This window comes from Oryzias melastigma, linkage group LG1 (assembly GCF_002922805.2).
Source record: "Oryzias melastigma strain HK-1 linkage group LG1, ASM292280v2, whole genome shotgun sequence".
In the NCBI taxonomy this organism is placed as follows: Eukaryota; Metazoa; Chordata; class Actinopteri; order Beloniformes; family Adrianichthyidae; genus Oryzias; species Oryzias melastigma.
Window position 1 is genome coordinate 28,640,279 of NC_050512.1, and position 19,496 is coordinate 28,659,774.

At 39.6% G+C, this 19,496-nt stretch overlaps 1 protein-coding gene across 1 annotated transcript in view; it reads left to right on the forward strand.

Moving 5' to 3' along the window:
• The window catches only part of LOC112156954 (endonuclease V), a 71,837-nt gene extending 59,178 nt beyond the window's left edge, over window positions 1-12,659 (forward strand). Inside the window, exon 9 of the mRNA XM_024289331.2 lies at window positions 12,471-12,659. The gene's annotated coding sequence lies outside the window, so the exon portion shown is untranslated. The remainder of the gene's footprint in view (window positions 1-12,470) is intronic.
• The last annotated feature ends 6,837 nt before the right edge of the window (window positions 12,660-19,496 follow it).

Consider the following 19,496-nt stretch of genomic DNA (forward strand, 5'->3'; position numbering starts at 1 on the left):
CATTAACATATACATGGGCAAGTTAATGGCTCATCAGTGACCCACCATGACACAACAATGGGCTCTCGGACTAGAGGGGGGGAACTCTCCGCAACCATAACCACTTAACTGTCTAGTGGCGGAATCTGGAATGTCAAACTTAAATTTAAACCTGACAATCTGCATTGCGAAATCAGGAAGTCATTGTTGATGGTTTAAGGTGATCACCACACTACTTTGAGAAGGGGAGGGGGGCAAAGCCATGGGCACCTTTCTCCTGGCCCCGCTCATCTATCGTTGCCATTTCTCAGACACATCTGTGGCAGTATTACACCAACCAAATCAGAAATCAAAATGTTGGCTATTTCTTCAAATTGGTTGTCAGCTCGCACTAAGGGGCTGCTTTGGAGCAGAAACCACGGAGGCAGACCGACAGATGAAGAGAGAGACGGGATGATGCCAGAACAGAGCTGTTCATTTATTCTGTCTGTGTGGAAACCCTGACAGGTTTCGAACATTTTGCAGTGGCAGTTCAGTCAGCTGAAACCGGCTGAAATGAACGATGTTTTGTGATTGGATTCAAATCGATACACGCCACGACTACTCCTAAAATACCACATGAAAGCACGTCGTGTGACAGTCTGACAGTCATCACAGTAGAGATATTTTGCAACTAGTTCCTCCTGGGGAAGGAGCCAGTGGGCTTCAGCAGACAAGCTGGTGATTTCAACACTGCCAGCAACAGTCTGCAGGCTCTGCTGCTCACTTTGGGTTTGCTATTATGGGATACAATTCCTTCATTGTGTCTGGGGGATGCTAGCAACGAACTGTCCACTTGGACAAAAAAAGTGTTAATATTTGTTTTATTTCGCCTCTAGTTCCTCTACATTGTCATAACTCACATGAGCGCTATAGATTGGAGTGAACCACAACGACTGTCAAGCATTTTTGGATTGTTCCATTTTCGTTTGAACCTTTCAGATTAAGTTTGGGTTGGAGCCTGCGTGACTGCAGCCAAAAAACCACAACTAAAAAACTGATAAAAATAAAAAGTCCCGCATTATGTACTGTAGTTTTTTTAGTAGTTAGGGATGAGGGGGGGGGGGATTAGGACACAACCAGTGTCTTCAAATTCGTATGTTACATCCGCTTGTTGATGTCATCAATCGTCGCCGGTCATCTGCGTTAGCTCGTAGCTGCCGGTGCTCAGAAAATACAAAACATTTGTTTTATAACTTTTCAAAGTCATACAAAAAGAAATAATATTTATATTAAAAATGTAAAATTCTAAGCTTTAGACCACGCCCACACAAAGAAATGCGTTTCTCCTCCATGTCACAAGTGCCCTACCTTTAAATGCCCCTATTATTGGAGCAATAAGGTGTAGCCAGAGGGGTAAAGCAGTAATTTAATAATTAATAAAGCCCAAGTTCTATACAGTGGATTTTTGAGGAAAATTTGGGTCATGCTAATGTCTTAAAAATGTGTGTATAAATTAGATATGAACAGTTATTTAAGGTTAAAGGTAAATCCGTTTTTTAAATTGCATTATTTTATAATTCTATGATATTTATCTTTTTTCTATAACGACCAACTGTAGTGAATTAGTTTGTTTATTTGATCTCCAGTCAGTTTTGTGTTTGCAGCTTCACACAGGAGAGGCAGAGAAGGGGGTTACCCGGGAAGATGTTTCTAAAGCAGCCTCACAAACCTTGGCAGGTCACTGAAATAATGCTGCAAATGGTATGAATTTATGGAGGCTATTAGGTTCAGTTTATTTCAGAGTTTCCAGTAGATTTTGGGAGTAGAAGGAGGGAGACAGGAGGACAGGAGGCACCTCGATCTGGGATGGAAATGAAGGTGCAGGTTTCACAGCACAAGACATATTTACATAAAGCATATAGTAGGATAGTAGAACTATATTATGTAGTCAGTTTGTCTGCATTTTACAGTTTTTGCAACATCTGTGGTTATTGTTGCATGAATTTAAACATTGAAAACCAAATAAATTGAGTCTCTTTTTACATCAGTAAATTATTTTAAGATTATTTAATCAATTTGAAAGGTAGAGCTCTACAGAAACTAGTCTGTCGTGGAGAGTTTGTGATGTATAATTGTGATATTTGTACTCCTCCTGCCACATATAATGAGCACTTTACCAAAATGTCAAATTGTGGACTTGGTGTCATTTTCCATCCATCCTAAAAGTCGTTCCCCTTAAACTTAAGCTGCTGCCTGTCAACATGCAGTGAATGTCATCCATAAATGTTTGACTTTTTTTTTTCTCTATAAGTCGGTCAGCGGTTTGCAGCTCTACCAGGCGTCTCCTGGGGATCGCCTCGGTGGCAGGTGTCCCGTTCTCTGTCACATTGTCCTCATCATTCGGGTCCCCGCTGACGTCAGGCAGAGCAGACGCTGAACTCACTCCGTCTCACTTTCTCCCATCCGTTTTATCACTGCTGACGTCTCTGTTTTGCGTCATCTGCAGCTGAAACATTTTGTGAGCTGATTAAATGTGTTCAGACTAAACTTTCTGTGGTTAATGATGCTCAGGAAGCAGGAAACATGAAAAAAATTGCTGTAGAATCTGAATGATTATCTAGAACTCAAGGAAAAAACACTTTACTGTATGATTAACTTTAAAGCAAATTTGAACTGAAACTAGTTTGATTTACCTCACATCTACAGTGATTCCACTATTGAAGACACATACCTTTAAAAATTATACATATTATAACCAAGAGTCTCACATTCTTCTCTGTATTTTCTCACAAGTTAAAGAATTTATGGTTAAAAACAGCCCAGACCACAGTACCGCCACCACCATGTTTTATTGATTACTCTTAATTTTCATACATTTTTTTTTAAATAATTAATCTGACCATAAATGAGTTAAGTTATGCCTTCAGTACTTCATATGTTGGCATGTGCAGCATGAGTTATTTGTTGATCAAACCTTTGAAAAATCTAAACATAATGACTCATTTCACCAGTAGGGGGTCACGCAGACCCACACAGAACCCCAGCACTCGTAGGGTTAAAAACCACTAGTGTAAAGTGATGTCCATCAGTACAAAGCTGCTTTTCTCAGCTTAATTCATTAGAATTATAATATTTGGGAAAACATTTGATGAGTTGTGGTAAAGAATATCCATACTGGAGCTAAAGTTCCTATGTTAAAGATCATCTCCAATCATCTTTTGTCATCTAAACCAATTTTACCACTCAAAGTACTTTGACTGGGGTATGATTCTTGCTTGGGGTCCCAGGTTTAGATCCCCGGACGAGTTTCCAATTTGTTACAACTGGCTCTAGACCCTAAAAAATAGGAGGGGAGACGGAACCGATTTTACCATTCAAAGTACTTTTGAGCGGGGACTCAAAGCACTTTGAGTAGGGTATGATTCTCGCTTGGAGTACGAGTGGTCCCAGGTTCAAATCCCGGGCAAGCCCCCAATTTGTTACAACTGGTTTTTGACCGTAAAAAATGAGGGGCAACAAAACTGATTGTACCACTCAAGCTACTTTGATTGGGGTATGATTTCTCACTTGGTGTGCAAGAGGTCATGGGTTCAAATCCCGGACGAGCCCCCGATTTTTTACAACTGGCTCTACACTGTAACAAATAAGAGGGGGGAGATGAAACCAATTTTAGCACTCAAAAAACTTTGAGTGGGGTATGATTCTCGCTTGAGGTGCGAGAAGTCCTAGGTTCAGATCCCGGACAAGCCCCCAATTCTTTAGAAGGGGCTCTACAACATAACAAATGAGGGGTAACAAAACTGCTTCTACCACTCAAAGTACTTTGAGTGGGGTATGATTCTCGCTTGGGGACATGGGTTCAAATCCTGGACGAGCCCCCAATTTGTTAGAACTGGCTCTAGCTAATAAGAGAGGATACAAAACCAGTTTTAGCATTAAAATTACTTTAATATGCAAAAAGAATACTAATGCAAGGGAGCTGAGAAGACGGTGCTGCAGCGCTTTTTCAAACTACATTTTTTTTTTGTCTGGTCCTGATTCACAATAATTTTTATTAAGAAATAAATACAATTTTAAGCTTAATTTTATTGATAATTGTCTTCCATCATGTCTTCCATCATTACAAGAGCATGCTGGAAACATCATAAAACACAGTTTTTATCAGAGTGAGTCTTGTAGTGGTCTTGTTGTGTTCTTAGGAAGGTCATCCAACACAAAACTCTGCCAAACCACCTGTGAAAATCAGAGAAACCCAATTTGCTGTGACCACCCGTGACGGGAAAGGTGAACAACTGTGTTTAAACAATGAATATGGATATAAGTCTAAAAAAGCAAAGCCGGATAGTGTTTTCTCGTCTCTACATTCTTGATGACTGTGCGTAAAAGTATATGAACTCACAGATCTTTTGGACGTGGACACACACAGCACAAATGTTCGACCTTCTCAGGGCGCGTCAGAGCCTCCTCCTCCTCCACACTGACCCCATCCAGCCACATTCATCTCTCTGGCAGTGTGAAGTGTAAAGGGGATCATTACCAGTGAAAGGCTGCAGATGTACTGCTTTCCTGCCTGCCCCTGCAGAGGAAATGAGAAGATATCGCTAATGTTTACAGCCCTGCGAGCGTGCGTGTGTGGGTTAATGTTATGAGCCCTTGCGATGCCTGAGGCCTGACCTGCATGACAAAGCAGCTCACAGGCTTGTTCTCCATCAAGAAATGTGCTGACTTCAGGGAATTTTGCTTGCAAATTTTTCCCGCTGCGCGTATTTGCGGCGTTTGTGTGTGCGTGGGAGGGGGTCACGGGTTTATCATCATATGTAAATGAATGTTTTGCACATCAATAAATCCAGAAGCCAGATGCTGTTTCATCCCTTACTGGTTTTTTTTGTTTTTTTTTTAGCAGCTTTTTCCTGAAATTTTTTTATCCATATTAATTCATGGGGCCAGTCGGAGGAATGCAGCGCAAATGGGAGCTCCATTTTCACATGTCAAGTAAATTATAGATCAGCTTCATTTCTTTCTAATGAGTTGTAAGGTACATAATGGCTCTAAAGTCACCAATCTCCCCGAGTTAATAAAGGAGTTAAATAAGCGCCCACTGAAGCGAAGTTGATTTGCATTTTTGTGAGCTGAGGAGAGCAAAGGCTGTGTGGTTTTTAAAGTTTTGCTCTTTGAAAATTTTTTATCATCATATTCTTTTCTAAAAATGAAAAATTATACAGAAAATACACCAAAAACTGTTTCCCTTATATTTTTGTTTGAATTGCTATGTTGAACAGAAATAATATTAAGGTTGATTTAAGGCTTATTTGAAGAGCGTATTCATAAAAATTGTAGTTTAAGTGGATTAGAAGAGGCCAAAATAATTTTAATAGTTTAAAGTTTAATGCATAGAATAGAAAAAAAGTAATTATTCTTTCAAACTGGTGAAATGAGAGAGATTTCATGGAGCTTCAGTGACTGACTGACTGTTTAAAGGTCCATAAACTCAAGGCATCCTCACAGATTAAGATCGGTCTACCTGGGAGCTCAAAGTACCAGATCATTTGGAGAATTGGAGGATCCTGAGTTGAATTGTTTGATTTCTACAGTGAAAAGAGCCTTTTTATAAAATGGGTCATGGATTTAGCAATTAGACTGGGATGTAAAAGTTTTTGTTCAAAGCGACTGATAAGAAAACTCTGATGACCCAGCGTTCTAACAGCATTTAAACACATCATTTACACACAAATTTTGAAGACGTGAAAAGAGTCTCACATCAGATTTGTGTATATTTGGTTTGGTTTTATTTATTTCTCTTCCTTCTGTGTTTTGTGTATTTTATTTCTGTCAGAGTGGGACTTCTGTGTTTTTGTGGATCTTTGTGTGTTTTCACTGTTTGGATTTCTTTGAGTTACCCCCAGAAGGCCCTAAAACTGTATTTACCTTAAATCTGTTGTTAGGAACACATCAAGTCACTGCCGAAAAGCAAAGTTTCACATTTGGAGATGATTCCAAAGATTTTCTTCAGGTCAGATGAAGGTCTGCACTTCTGTACTGTTCTAGTATATCTGGTTGCCTTAGCAACGGCATCAATTGGTTGACACTCAGTCGGTTTTCAATTCCTTCATCCTTCTGAATTACATTTTTATTTTAAAAGGAACAAGATTGTGGCTCCTGTCTGAGCTGGAGCGAATCCACCAAACTGAGTCGTGGATTTGTTGAAGTTTTTTAGGAGTAAAAGAAAGTAACACTCTTTGGCCGATACGATAATCGAGAACTTTAGTTTCATTTCAATATTAAAAGGTTTGGAACAAATTTCAGGGATGTAGCCAGTTTCTATTTCAATCTGGAGCTAATAAAGTGACAAATCAAAAAAATTAAACTCTTAAAAAGATCAAAACCTGTTGTTTTGATGCTAATTGTTCTCAACTATTTATACTTTTACTCCTACAAAGTCTTTATGTATTTGAAATTGATTATTTGTGGACATTTAAAAGTCTTTAGCAATAAATTCTGGTGGGTTTTTTTGTTTTATTTATGTTTCCTTTTTCGTAGGAATCCTGCAAAAATGTTTACAAAAGAGAATTTAACCCAATGCAGAATGTTAGAAAACAGCTGTTTACTGTGGATCTTTTTCAATTCAGCAAACCAGGGCTGTACCCTGAAATAACCCCAGTTATCAATGATGTTGCAGTTGTTTCTGACAGAGCAGTAAAACACAAAATGAACCAACAAATACCTCTGAGAAAAGATGCTGATCAAAAGCAGACGAGGGCTGTTATGGGGAGCCTTTTAAATCCAACATTCTTACACTTTCTATGATTTCTTCTCCTCATGCAGGGAAATTAATAAAACTGTGTTCTGTTTCATTCATCAGAGCAATGAATCATATTTTTATTCACCACAGTCTCCCAGGAATAGGCTAGACTTTAAGAGCCTTGTTTCTGTCTTTGGGAAATAAGCTATTGCCTGATACAAACATCCTCTGGGAAAAAGAAAGAAAAAAAGTGGTCTGCTCAATGAAATTTGAGAATCTTAATAAATCCAAGAAATTTGGCTCTTTTTCTTGATATTTTGCACACAGTTGCTGCCTTTTGAGGTAATATCTACTGCCTTAGTGGCATACGCCTGTACTGGGGTTGACTCATATGGGTGTTGAGGTTTTTGGACCGGGGGGGTCATATAGGGGAGTGGCTGGTTCTTAAGTGGAGCACAGGTGTGTCTTGCAGTTCCCTTGAGGCTGGTACGGCTACCTCAAGGGAGGCCATGAAACTGGAACGTACCGTTGTCGTGAATGTGGAAAGTGTATCATGACGTGGTCGTAGGGCTAGTGGGAGTTGCATGCACTTATGACGTACATGTGACGCTGTCACACTCTAGTCTTTAATTTATCAAACATTTGGCAATGACCAACAGACAGCCCTTTTATAGAGGTCAACAGCCAAAAAAAGTTGAATTAGGGTTTGGTTACCCTTTAAGGACTCCTCCAAGTCACTTTTTGACATTTTGGGAGTCCCCAACTCATCGTTTTTTGACGTACTGACTATACCCATTCGATCACAGGTCCCCAATCTCCGGACCACAAACTGGAATCGCGTTGCGCACCACTACCCAATACCTGTAGCCTAACCTGGTACCAGTTCGAGTCCGGTACCACTGAGACCAGGTTAGGGTTAGAGTACCAGTATCAGGTTAAAGTCCCATTATTTGTCACACACCTAGGTGTGTGAAATTTGTTTTCTGTATTTGACACATCCCCTGGGGGAGCAGTGAGCTGCAGACACCATTTGGTGGTTTCACCCCCCAGTCCAACTCCTTAGTGCTGAGTGTCTGAGGAGTCTTTGGTATGACTCGGCCGGGATTCGAACCCACGACCTTCCAATCTCTGGGCGGACACTCTTTGGTTACCGGTACTGGCCGCGTCCCCGGGACCAGTCCGGGTGTGGTACCGCATCTGGTACCATGTACCGGGGGTTATGGACCCTTGATTTTACGAACAGCTTCTGACACCCAAAGCATCAGAGACTGACGTGGAGGGGTCCTTAAGCAAACGTCAGTATCAGACGAGTTTGGAGTGAGAATGTGTTGCATACCTTTACCCTTAACTACCCTTCGCTCTAAGGCTTCAATGAGCAGTCTACGATCCTAAAATTCCATCCAGGCCACCTGCTTGTTCCATTACAGGTTTGCCCAGATCCACTGTGTAGAGACACATTTTGCACTTCAACCAGTTGCAGTTATTCTGGGATAAGTTAATTCTCCATTTCAAGGTCTTAACGAAATACTTATCTATAACACTCTGCTCTCAGTTTGTGCAGAATGTTGTTGATTGTTTTTACAGTTTCCATGCAATCAAACTTCAAAGCAGTAGAAGGACCTCAAAAGTATCACGAACGTAGAGAAGAGATTTAGACTCGTGTAATACTTTTGCTGTCGTTGTTACCCTAAATCAACTTTTTTTCTTTTAAGCTTTCAATAAAGTGTGTGATGTTTGAATTTCCTCAACTTCTGCTAGGGCAGTTGTGATTAAGGCTTTAAAGGCCCACTCCAATCAAACTTGTTTTTAACGTGTTCTTGTAGCATTTCTCCCATGATAGAGGACATATTATATGGAGCTATTTTGGGGCCATAAACATTTGAAACCTAAAAACAGAACATTTGAAGCTGAAAATAAATACGTATATTTTTGAGCAGGAACAAGTCTTGGACATTTTTTATTTTTTTGGCCAAACACCAATTTTTTTTCAAAATGTTATTTTATTAGATTTTTTTGGGGGGGCTTCAAATATTTATGGCCCCAAAATAGCTCCATAGACATACAGAAGACAAAGATTAACACTGCACTTCTGATTATTTCTTTGCTCAAATATCAGTGAATCAGATGCAGATGAAAAAATGACATTTGAAAAAGCTTGTAGTAATGATGTAGGTGCTACAATTTGCTCTGCTCCATTCCGATACATCCACTTGCAGACAAATAGATTCCTCGTCTAATGTGGCTCAAAATTGTTCGACTGGATAGCTTCAATATTGCTCGCCATTTTTGTTACACCTGTAATTTGGGGTTGTGAGGCGCTAAAAGATAGTGGGAGAGTATGTAAACAAATGAATGATGGGAAATGAGGGCAGGCTTACTCCAAACCCACAAATCAGAGGTGAACTCCTGCCGCTCTGCAGAACTAGGTCATAGAAAATGACAGTTTTTTTCTTATTTTGGCCAACATTTTTTAATTATAGTTATAATAGAACGCTGGAAACACTTTTACTATAACTTGAAGCGTGTTGGAGTGGGTCTTTAGGGTGCAGCCCTAACCCCAAACCCCACCTGTGCAGCGTTACTGTCTTTAGATTCTCAGTTCTGAACACATCTGTGTGTTATAAATAATACAAGAGAAGCAGAATTCAGCTGGCTTCCTGCACTTAATGCTTTTCACGATAGAATCAGCGATGACAGCACTGACCACTGAAAGACCGAGCTTTCAAAGTTACAATTCTTCAGAATAAATCTGGTCTCTGACAGACCCAGTGAAGCTCAGTCTGCTGTAAACACTCCACGGGTTTTGTATTTATTCTTCTAATGCAGACCGTGGGTCAGCTCCTTTTTATGTCCTGTTTGTTGCCATTACGACTCCATCTTGCCGCTCTTTTATTGCCCATTCAGCGTCTTGACCAGCGCCGTAGTAGCCTCTAACATGATAACCGCTCCGTCTTTCTCCTGTTTCTTCATCTGTCTGTCGTTGGAAGTCACTGATCCTATTTCCTCTCCGCCGCTCTGCTGCTCTGTGCTGCTTTCATCCAGTTTACTCGCTGATTGCCCCTGTGATGTACTGAAAGCATCCTGGGTGGTTATTCACGGCAAATTGCTTTGCATTGTGTTGCTACAGGGTCCAAAGTAAGTGTGGAGACAGGCCGAGGCCTCCACAGTTAAAAGTGAAAATAATGACTCGGCCTGCTAATGGCTCCTGCACATGTGACTTTGTGGAAATGCTGTTCAGTTCTGCACAACCGAGAGGGTTAAAGCCTCACTCTGATGAAAAGGGTGTTTTGTGTGTTATTAACATAATCTTGAGGACATATATAAAGTCAGTTAAGCTAAAAATTGCATTTATGAGTATTTTTTAAATGAAACTGTTGTAAATCAAAGGCTAAAAAAAATTTGAAAAAGCTTGTAGCTGTGACTAAAACGTGGGCTTGACGTTTTGTTACACCGGTAATGTTAGGTTGGGGTTGTGAGGGGCTGTAAACTAGCTGGAGAGCACATAATCTGTCAGGAGGCAGCTCTCTGTCTCCCCCTTTGGTCACTAGTGGGAGCTGTTTCCAGAGTGCTTAATGGATGCTGCTCAGATGTCTCTCATTTGCCAATCACTCACAAGACACTTAAAGGGTAACCAAACCCTAAATCACCTTTTTTTGTCTGTTGACCTCTATTAATGGGGATTTAAAAGTGCTTTCTGTTGGCCATTGCCACATTTTTGTTAAATTAAAATAAACTTGTTTATTTCTTGAACATCAAATCAAAAACTGCCTGTGTGCTGCCCCCTACAGGTTGAATCAAGGTTTTACATTTGACTTTTGTGATTGGTCAAACCATTTAAGTCCCACGTCATGATCTGCAGCTCCAGTAATGATAACAGCCCCGTTCCCAAGCCCCACCCCTCTGAGTGGAATTTCAAATTTCAGCTGTGGGTGGAGTCAGCCTCCAACTTCCCTGTTTGTTAACCCTTTAAGCCAGGGGTGTCAAACTCAATCGTGCAAGGGGCCAAAATCCAAAACACACCTTAGGCCGAACTGGATAAACATTTATTGAACATTCTAAAAACTACATTTTTAAAACTTTAAAACCGTAACTTTTATCATAATTATGAAGAAGATATTTAGCATTACCTGTGATAATGCTAGTGTGAATGCTATAAGCTGAATTTGGCCACTGAAGATGTTGAAATTGATAGCTAAAATCAATAAAGGTAATAGCTGAAACGCTGAAGCTGATAGCCAGCTAAAATATTAGCTAAATGCCAAATTAGCCTAAAAAAAACTAAGGTTAGCCAAAACAGCTAGCATGTTTTCTGAAAAAATAGCTAAGCTTTAAAATAGCCAAAACAGCTAGCGTGTAGTTGAAATGTTAGCTTATTTCCAAAATAGCCTAAAAAATCTTTGTAAATGCCAAAATAATCCAAAAAGCTATCAGAATGCTAATTTTTAATACTTTAAAACCGTAACTTTTTAACATTATTATGAATAATATCAAGACAGGAATATTATTACAGAATAAATCAACGTAAACATTAAATAACTTTCAATATTCTACTCTCCATAAAAATATATTTTGTCAAAATTATACAAGTTAGAAATGAGAGCAAGATAACATTGGTCCATTAATAACAATTAAAAAAAAAAAGATCTGGAGGGCCAGATATAATTACCTGGAGGGCCGGATCCGGCCCCTGGGTTTTGACTTTGACACATGCTTGAAGAACTGCTCAGAGCATCCATCAGTGCGGAGTATTGTTTGTGCCACTGAGCCCACATACCGAGCATCCTGACCTGATCTCCTGTTCACCTGATCCTGCTTCGTCTGTGTTTCTGCTCGTTTGCCGCCTGCCCCGACCCTTGCCTGGATCCTGACCACTCTGGTTGCTCTCTGATACTTCCATGCTTGTTGTCGACTTCTGACCACCTGATTTAGATTTGTGGACTTTTAGCTGTGTTAATAAACCTGCTACAGTTGGAACCAGCCGTCTACCTGCTCTGTGACATAAAGAGATGGATGACAGGAAGTGGAGACAGGCTCACCGACAGTCCCGCCCACAATGATTTTGTCTAAAACAGTTTTCATTCATTCATTTATACTTGATTACCAACAGACTAAAGGCCATTAATAATCAAATTCACTCACAAAAGTAACTAAAACGACAAAATCTTCTCAGAAACATTCTTAATAAATACTGTAAAAACAGAAAGTTCCATTCTTTTACATTTTCACAAACCTTTTGCGTAAAATTAAAAATATAAAATAAAACACCACAGAGAAAGCGTTTAAATTAGCTCCAAAGATGATCGTCGCAGATCTTTCAGTGTCTGCTCAGAAACAAAAGATCCAGGAACAAAACATGGAAATCCGTCTAATACGCAAACCAAAACTGTTGGAGCTCCTTAAAAATGTGAATTTCACACCTTAAGTGGGTAAGATGTATCCTTTGGCTAAAAGTAAGTTTGCGATGTAAAGTCCTCCTTCTGTTTTCAGTCCCCACTCAGCTCATTTCTCAGGAGGATTTCTGAGGTGTGTGATAAAGCTCCGGCAGAACTTTGCATATCTGCAGTGTTTTTATCACCGGGGGCAGAGCGCATCCTCTGAATGCTAAATGAAGACTCTTTTTTTTTTCATACGCTGTCACTTCTGCAGCCTTGAAAGCCTTCAAGAGTGGCAGTTTGGTTCTTTTTTCAAACAAAGTTGACTCATTAGAATAATCAAAGTCATCAAATGTTTTAAATGTTTTGCCTCCTGTGTTTTCTCTCTGTCACGACAGGCTGCAGCGGATCAAGACGACGAGCAGCGTGTGGAGGATTTAAAAAAAAACTTATTTGTTTACAGAATCTTTTTTAATCACATCTGATCTGGTCCAAATGAAGAATAAACGGTATGTTTTAATGCATACGCCCCATATTCAAAGGGATATGGGTCAGACCGGATCTTTTTATAAACCGTTCTGCTTATATTTGTGGGTCACTCTGCTTTTTTTACATTCAGAGTTCTGGAAATAAATCAGAAATGGCCTTGATCTGCCACACAGTGAGGGTCATTTGTTAGGAATGAAAACTAAGTTTGCACGGAACTAAAAAGTGCACGTGGGAACGCTCGCCGACACAACGCCGCAGAAGATAATGGTGATGTTCCGTCACCTGAACGTCTCTTTAAATGAGTCAGGCTGGGCCGCTGGGCCAGGTTGATTCCACTGAGGCAAACGGAAAAAAAGTGTAAAGAGGGGGGTGGGGGGTCTGATGCTGTGGAGATGGAGGCCAGAAATAGAAATGGTCAGATGAGGGGGGGTTATTGATCAGCAGGGAGGGTCAGAGGATCAGCTGGCGACGAAGGCCAGGTGCTCTGACACCAGAAGATGCTGAGGAGACGGGATGGACCGCAGTGATGCAGAACAGAAACACCTCAATAATAATAATAATAATAATACATTTTATTTATATAGCGCGTTTAAAAGATACTTAAAGACGCTGACAGATTACATTAAAAAAGCAGTAATAAGACACATTCAATTTAAAGATGGAAATAAAAATTATGAAATAAAATTAAAGATTAAAAGCAGTTTTAAATAAAGGAAAGATTATTATGAACTTTCAAGTGTATTTTTAGTTATTTACTATCAATCTGCTGTTTTAAGTAAGAAGGTGGTTTCCCTTTTGTGGGATCCATAAAGTTCTATTCTATTCTATTCTATTCTATTCTAGTACCATAACAACAAAATTTCAGTGTTTCATAGAGAGATTTGGGGTTGTCAGGTTTAAAAAATTAAAGTTCATGAAGTGATTCAGAGTTTAAATATTACAAGTGTTGCACTCTGGGATTTAAAGCTTCACGCTCTGAGTGCAATCAGCAATTTTTGTTTCTTGAGAAAAACTTGTACTGATTAATATTTTAAATACTTGTGTTTCAAAGGTTTTAGAATAGTTAAAAATGTGTTTGAAAAGTGACAGAAAGTCAGTAAATCAGTTAAAATCTGGTTAAAACAAAATTAAGGTGTTATTTAGACATATTTGAAAAAATAACTTTTTTTTTCTGATTTACATCAATTAAGCTCATGTGTCATCTAAAAGACCCACTGTGGGGAAAGTTGTGTTTTTTGATGTCATGTTTTTAATCTAAGCTCAAAATAGCCTTTCTGACAAATAATTCACGCAAAAATTCAAATTGAAAAATGTATTATTAATTACGTAGAAAATATGCTGGGCAGAAGTTGGTAATAATGAGGGGAAGGGGGGCGGGGTTGCTCTGCACCTACAGTCCTATCCAGATGGATGAAGTAGTGGGTGGTTGGTGGACGGCCACCAAGTCCCAACAAGACTGTGATGTGAGCGAGGAGGAGGCGGAGTCATGGTTTGGGCCTGAATCTTGGGGAGAGAGTTGGTCGGGATCTTTAGGGTCCCTGAAGGAGTGGAATGACCTCAGAAAAGGATGTTTAGTTTCTGACCGACCACTTTCTTTTATGGTTAAAAAAATAAGAACCGTGATTTCTGAAACAAACTCATCCATCTCATGCTGCAGGAATACCTCTGCATCATTTCAGCGTTTCCATGACAGATATAAACAAAACTTTATTGGAATTCTAGAAATGTCTGAAAAACACAATTTTACAATTTCCATTAAATCATAATTATGCACATAAATACAAACAAACGAACGATATAAGTCATTCAAAAACGGATGTGACTTTGATTACAGCATTTAAATTCATGTCACAGTACCAGCACTCATCATCTATCAAAGGAGACGTCGGCGTCTTATTCAGGCCGTGGAGCAGCGAGCTGCGTGGGAGCGACTGCAGATGAAGAGATTTGGGGAAATGGTGATTTTTACAGAGGAGCTGTGGATCCAACAATTCAAGATGACACGCTCAACTTTTGATGAGCTGTCGGGGTGCCCGCCGTGCAGCGTTTTAAGCGTGGTATCCGGTTGTTGGTCACAAACTCATTTAATAATAATTAAAAAAGGGTTTTCATTGCAGTTTTGCTAACTATGTCAATTTTGATAAACCTAAAAAACCGCCTCCTCTAAGCAAAAACTTTATTTTTCTATAAACGTGAGTTCTTTTGAAATTGACATGTTTCCATTACACTAATTTATTATTGCAAATCCAGTTTGTATTATTTCATAGTCAATGGAAACACATTGACTGTTGGCTGTTATGCTCATAAAAGGAGATAAACTGATGGTTTACCATCCTTCCTCCCCTCACCTCAACCCTATTGAGAACCTTTGGAGGATCCAAACAGCAGCTCTGAGAAACTATTCTGACGTCCTGTCAAAAAATTCAATCAGAAACTCTCCAAAAAGTTCAATAAATGCAAGAATTGTGAAGCTGCTACAAAATAAAAGTCCTATTTCTCAAATGAAACTTGACCTATGAAGATGTTTATGATTGGAATAGTTTTGATTTCAGTGAATATGACCTCCTAATGTAATAAATCCAACAGATGACCATTTTCAGTTCTTTAGAATCGATCAAATGTTGCAGAACATTAATGTACTGTTAATTTTTTTATTATTAAAAAATACTGTTCTCTTTGGGAAGTTTGTTCATCAAAATGTAATATGTACTCTTGACAATTAGGCTGACTGTCATTTGCATTGAGTGTTAATTTAAAGTGCACTGCATGTCCTAGAAAACAAAAGTTTTGTTTTTTATATTTAATTTGAGCTAAAATGTGATAATCATGATAAATAGATCACTTTTTAAATGGATCAAAAGATGATGGGAGGGAATAATTAAGTTTTTCTGCAATTTTAGGAACCTTTTGCGGTAAATGTCAAGACTACCGCAGTTATGAGCCGCTTCTCCTTCGTAGTAAAACTCAGATTATGAGTACAAACATCTCAGCAGACCTCTGACTGTACGTCTGGATTAAACTGCATTATTTTGTGAAAAGCACTTCTGAATGAGTTTCTAAAATGCTCCAAATTGTCTCTAAAAGATGTTTTCTCTGTTTTCTTGTGGTTTTACTTAGTTATGACCGATTGTGGTCATGAAAATAAGCTTTAAAGAGCTGAAATTGTTGTTTGCCTTCAAGGAAAAAACAGCTAATCTGAAATTGGCACAGAAATGTAGATGCTTCAAACTAAAAGACATCAGGTAGACTCTAGATAACAGCAGGAAAATGTTTGGAAACAGAAACTCATTTCAAGCCATGTTTTCTGGGTTAAACATGCAGCTCTTTAGTTGGAGCTTCTGCTCCTGTGCAGGCCTGAGTTTATGCTAGACTGCCTTTTAGGTTGATTTTTAAAAGAAGTTTCAACCATTTTTGAGTTTTTCAACAAATCTAATAACCGTGATCTTGCTTAAAACTCTTCCGATGGATTTCTGTCTCCTTCCTCCCATCTGGACCCTCTTTAACCATCTTGGGTTTCCAGCTCTCCTCAGGAGTCATGGAAAGGTTAGAATGAAATTCTGCTTTTGCTGCTTGATTGAAGACAGTGATATTCGGTTCTCCTCTCTGACCCTTCGGTCGGGCTTTGCTTCCGTTCAGCCCCACTGGTCTGTGAAGGGTTGACATTCAGGGAGGAAAACTGACAGATTCTTGTTCTTCTGCAGCTCTGTTTGTTTCTCCGATTTCCCACATGCAATCACTCCATCCTCTCTGCAAGTCATGCTGAGATTCCGAGGCTCCGGGCTCTTGAATCTGGAGTGGATATGGTTTCTTTCTCATGATTAGCAGCCTGAGGGCTCTGACAGAGGGCGTCCGTCCTGCTGTCCTCTGACAGCTCAAAGCAGCTCTCTCTGCACCTTTTCTGTCTTCATTTTCTACTCATTCTTGCAAAAGAAAAGAAGATCTTCAACGATTTCTTCAGCTTTACTGTCCTTCCTTCCCCATGGCCTTCATTTGTTCCAAAAAATACATTTTTATTGACTCCTGTGGCTGATCGACTTAAATGTTAGCCTCTATCCTCTTTCAGCGTTTTTCTGTGGTGTAGAATTTCTTTAAAGGTAAATAAAAATGGAAAACGATTTACTCATTGAAGTCAAAATGAAGCTTAAAAAAAGTAATCTGCTGCAGTTTTGAAGTCAGATCCAGAGAAAAACGAGGAAATGCTCGATAATCTCTGTGCACAACTGCAGCCCAAACACAGCAGAGATAAACAAGACAGAAGTGAAGGATGTTTCCACCAAAACTAAAGTCTTCGCTTTTTTTCTTCCAATTGGACTCGATGACATCCAGAGATAAACGAGTGTCTGCAGCCGGATGAAGGGATTCTGCAGCTTTTAAAGATGTGAACTGTGAGAAAAACAACATCCACGGCTTTGCTGTCTCATACGTCTGGGTTTGCTGCTTTTGCTGGAGTTCATGTTAAAGAGATTTTTCATGGAATTTTAGCATAAATTCACGTTTGTAATAACTTTTTGGTAAAAAAACAATGTGGTTTCTGTGTTTTAAGGTTATTATTTAAGTGAAAAATTAAGGATTTTTAGATTTATCAGTAATATATTAATTTCCTAAAACAATCTTTTTTTTGTTCTTTCGTGTGACAGAAGCTCAAATAAGTTATTTTCAAAATAAAAGATGATCTGTACCAAACAGGATCATCTCAGTGCAGCTCCGGTAACCAAAAATGCTACTATATTTTAATTTGATTTATTTTTCCCTCTTTGTCCTCAGCAGTCTTACTCTGCTGGGTTTTGTTATTTTAGTTTGGACCTTGGTAGTCTTAGTTTGTGGGCTTTGTTTGTTTGTTTTCTTTAGGTAGGTTACAGACCGCCTGTAATAGACAAATATCTGCACATTTTGATAAATGACGAACGAAAGAAACACTTCTGAATTTCGTATATAACATACGTATCACGAATGGCATTTGTGGAAAATGCACAGATTGTATATAGTCAGGGTAAAAGTCTCTTCCATGAAGTTCTTGTGGTTCATATGCTCCCATCAAACCCCGCCCATCTTTAGGGCTGATGGTGTTGTCACCATGTGGACTTTCTCTAAAAAGCTACAAAGTGCTTCAGTGGGTTTTGGTAAGAACTGACGGTCTGTATCTCCTGCAGGGAGCGTGTCTTCTGTTTGTTTCTCGGTTTGATTTCTTTCAGATGAAATACTCGCTGGGTATTTATGACATGTCAGACGCGATGAAAGCCGACATTCTGTCACAGAGACTTAAGATTACTCAACCACGGAGGCTGAGTACAGAATTCAGCTTTTCTTGTTCCACGTTTCCAAACAATATCAGATTCTCTCAGATGAATGAATTCCAAAAGAGATGAAGTGCTTTGAGTTCTTCTTTATTCTGGGAGGTTTCTCCCACTGATTCCTCACAGCTCGGTTTAACCATCAAACAGTGTTTCATGTGGTCCCCCGCTCTTCGTCTGCAGCCATTAAAGATTTGCTGTCTTAACTTTCTCCCGGAGCAGTTCCATAGCGCCGCGGCCTCACGGTGGTTTTGATCTGCTGGGAGATTAAAGGCGCCAAGACATTTGACGAGCAGAGAGACCACACCTCCTGCCTCTTGCGTCTCCGTGAAGGTAACTCTCTTTGATGCGTCAGGGACGCTGTGTTCTACAGACACAAGAACACCCTCAGGTGTGGACACGGGTTTCCTCCCCGGTAGTTCTGATGAAGTTTCATCCGCATGTGTCCGACTCTGTCCTCTCCCTGGCCGTCCCTCGGTGCTGCTCTCCTTGACATTTGCAGAGCTGCAGATCTTCATGATGTTTCGGGCTACAAGAAACACCGTGGTCCCTCACTTCCAACATCCTCCCTCCTTGCTAAATCATGAATAAACAGGGATGAAATGAATTATTTAAAAAGCTGATTTAATGTTGCTTAAACCACCTGCAGGTTTTATTATTGCCACACTTGTTGAATCAATAATCGGATGGATGTTTATTTTATTTTCTGATAAAGAAGAAGAACAGATGATGCTGCTGGCCAAGGCCTTTCAGCAAAGCATCAGAAACAAAGTAGCTTACAGGCAGGAAGGGATCGATGGAAAAGTTTCAAGAGGAAATCTGAACTAGAAAGAATACAATTATTCAACTCTCGTGCAGCATGAAGAGTCCATGTAAACGCACGTACCCTCGTTTCAGGATTTCACATCCAGAACTCTTACAGTACACAAGTTTTTAAATCTAATCTCTAGGGATGGGTATTATTGATACTACTCCTCTTATCGATTCTGTGCGAAAAAAAGGAGGGAGAAGACAAATAAACCTTTTTATTTCAGAACAATTTAACCCTTTAACACCTGTGAAGCTTAAACACAAAACCTTTAACATCAATTTTGTGAGTTTTGCTTTTTCTTTGCTTTTCATTTTCGTTCATCTACAGATAATTAGAGTTCATCAAGATTCTCCTCACAATCCTAAATGTAAACGTTGTCCCAGCTTTACATGAAAGCTCTTTAATCTTCTTTTTCCTGCAGTTTCTCTTTCTGCAGATCAGCGTTAGCCTTTACTGTCATCATTTCTCTAAATGTGTTTTCCCAGCTGAAAAAGAAAGAAAGAAAATACCACCAAAGGACAGGTTGACCTTAAAAAGGTTTGTCTATGTTAAGGTCATTCAGAGGTTCAGCTGAAAGGACATGAAACGGGAATCTTCCAAATCCCTTTAAAGGAGAGTGTGATGAGTCTTTGAGCCTCTTTGTGTGCTCACAGGCGGGAAGGGTTTCTGCAGAGCTTCTGCGGCTCGGTCCATATTTCTGCCGGACACCCATGCTGTAATTGGCAGAAGAAGTCGGGGAGAATCTGAGAAAGGATCAGCTCGTCCGTCTGGTTCCTACTGCCAAATGTCGGAGACATTTCTGAACTATCCGAGCAGAATATCGACACGACAAC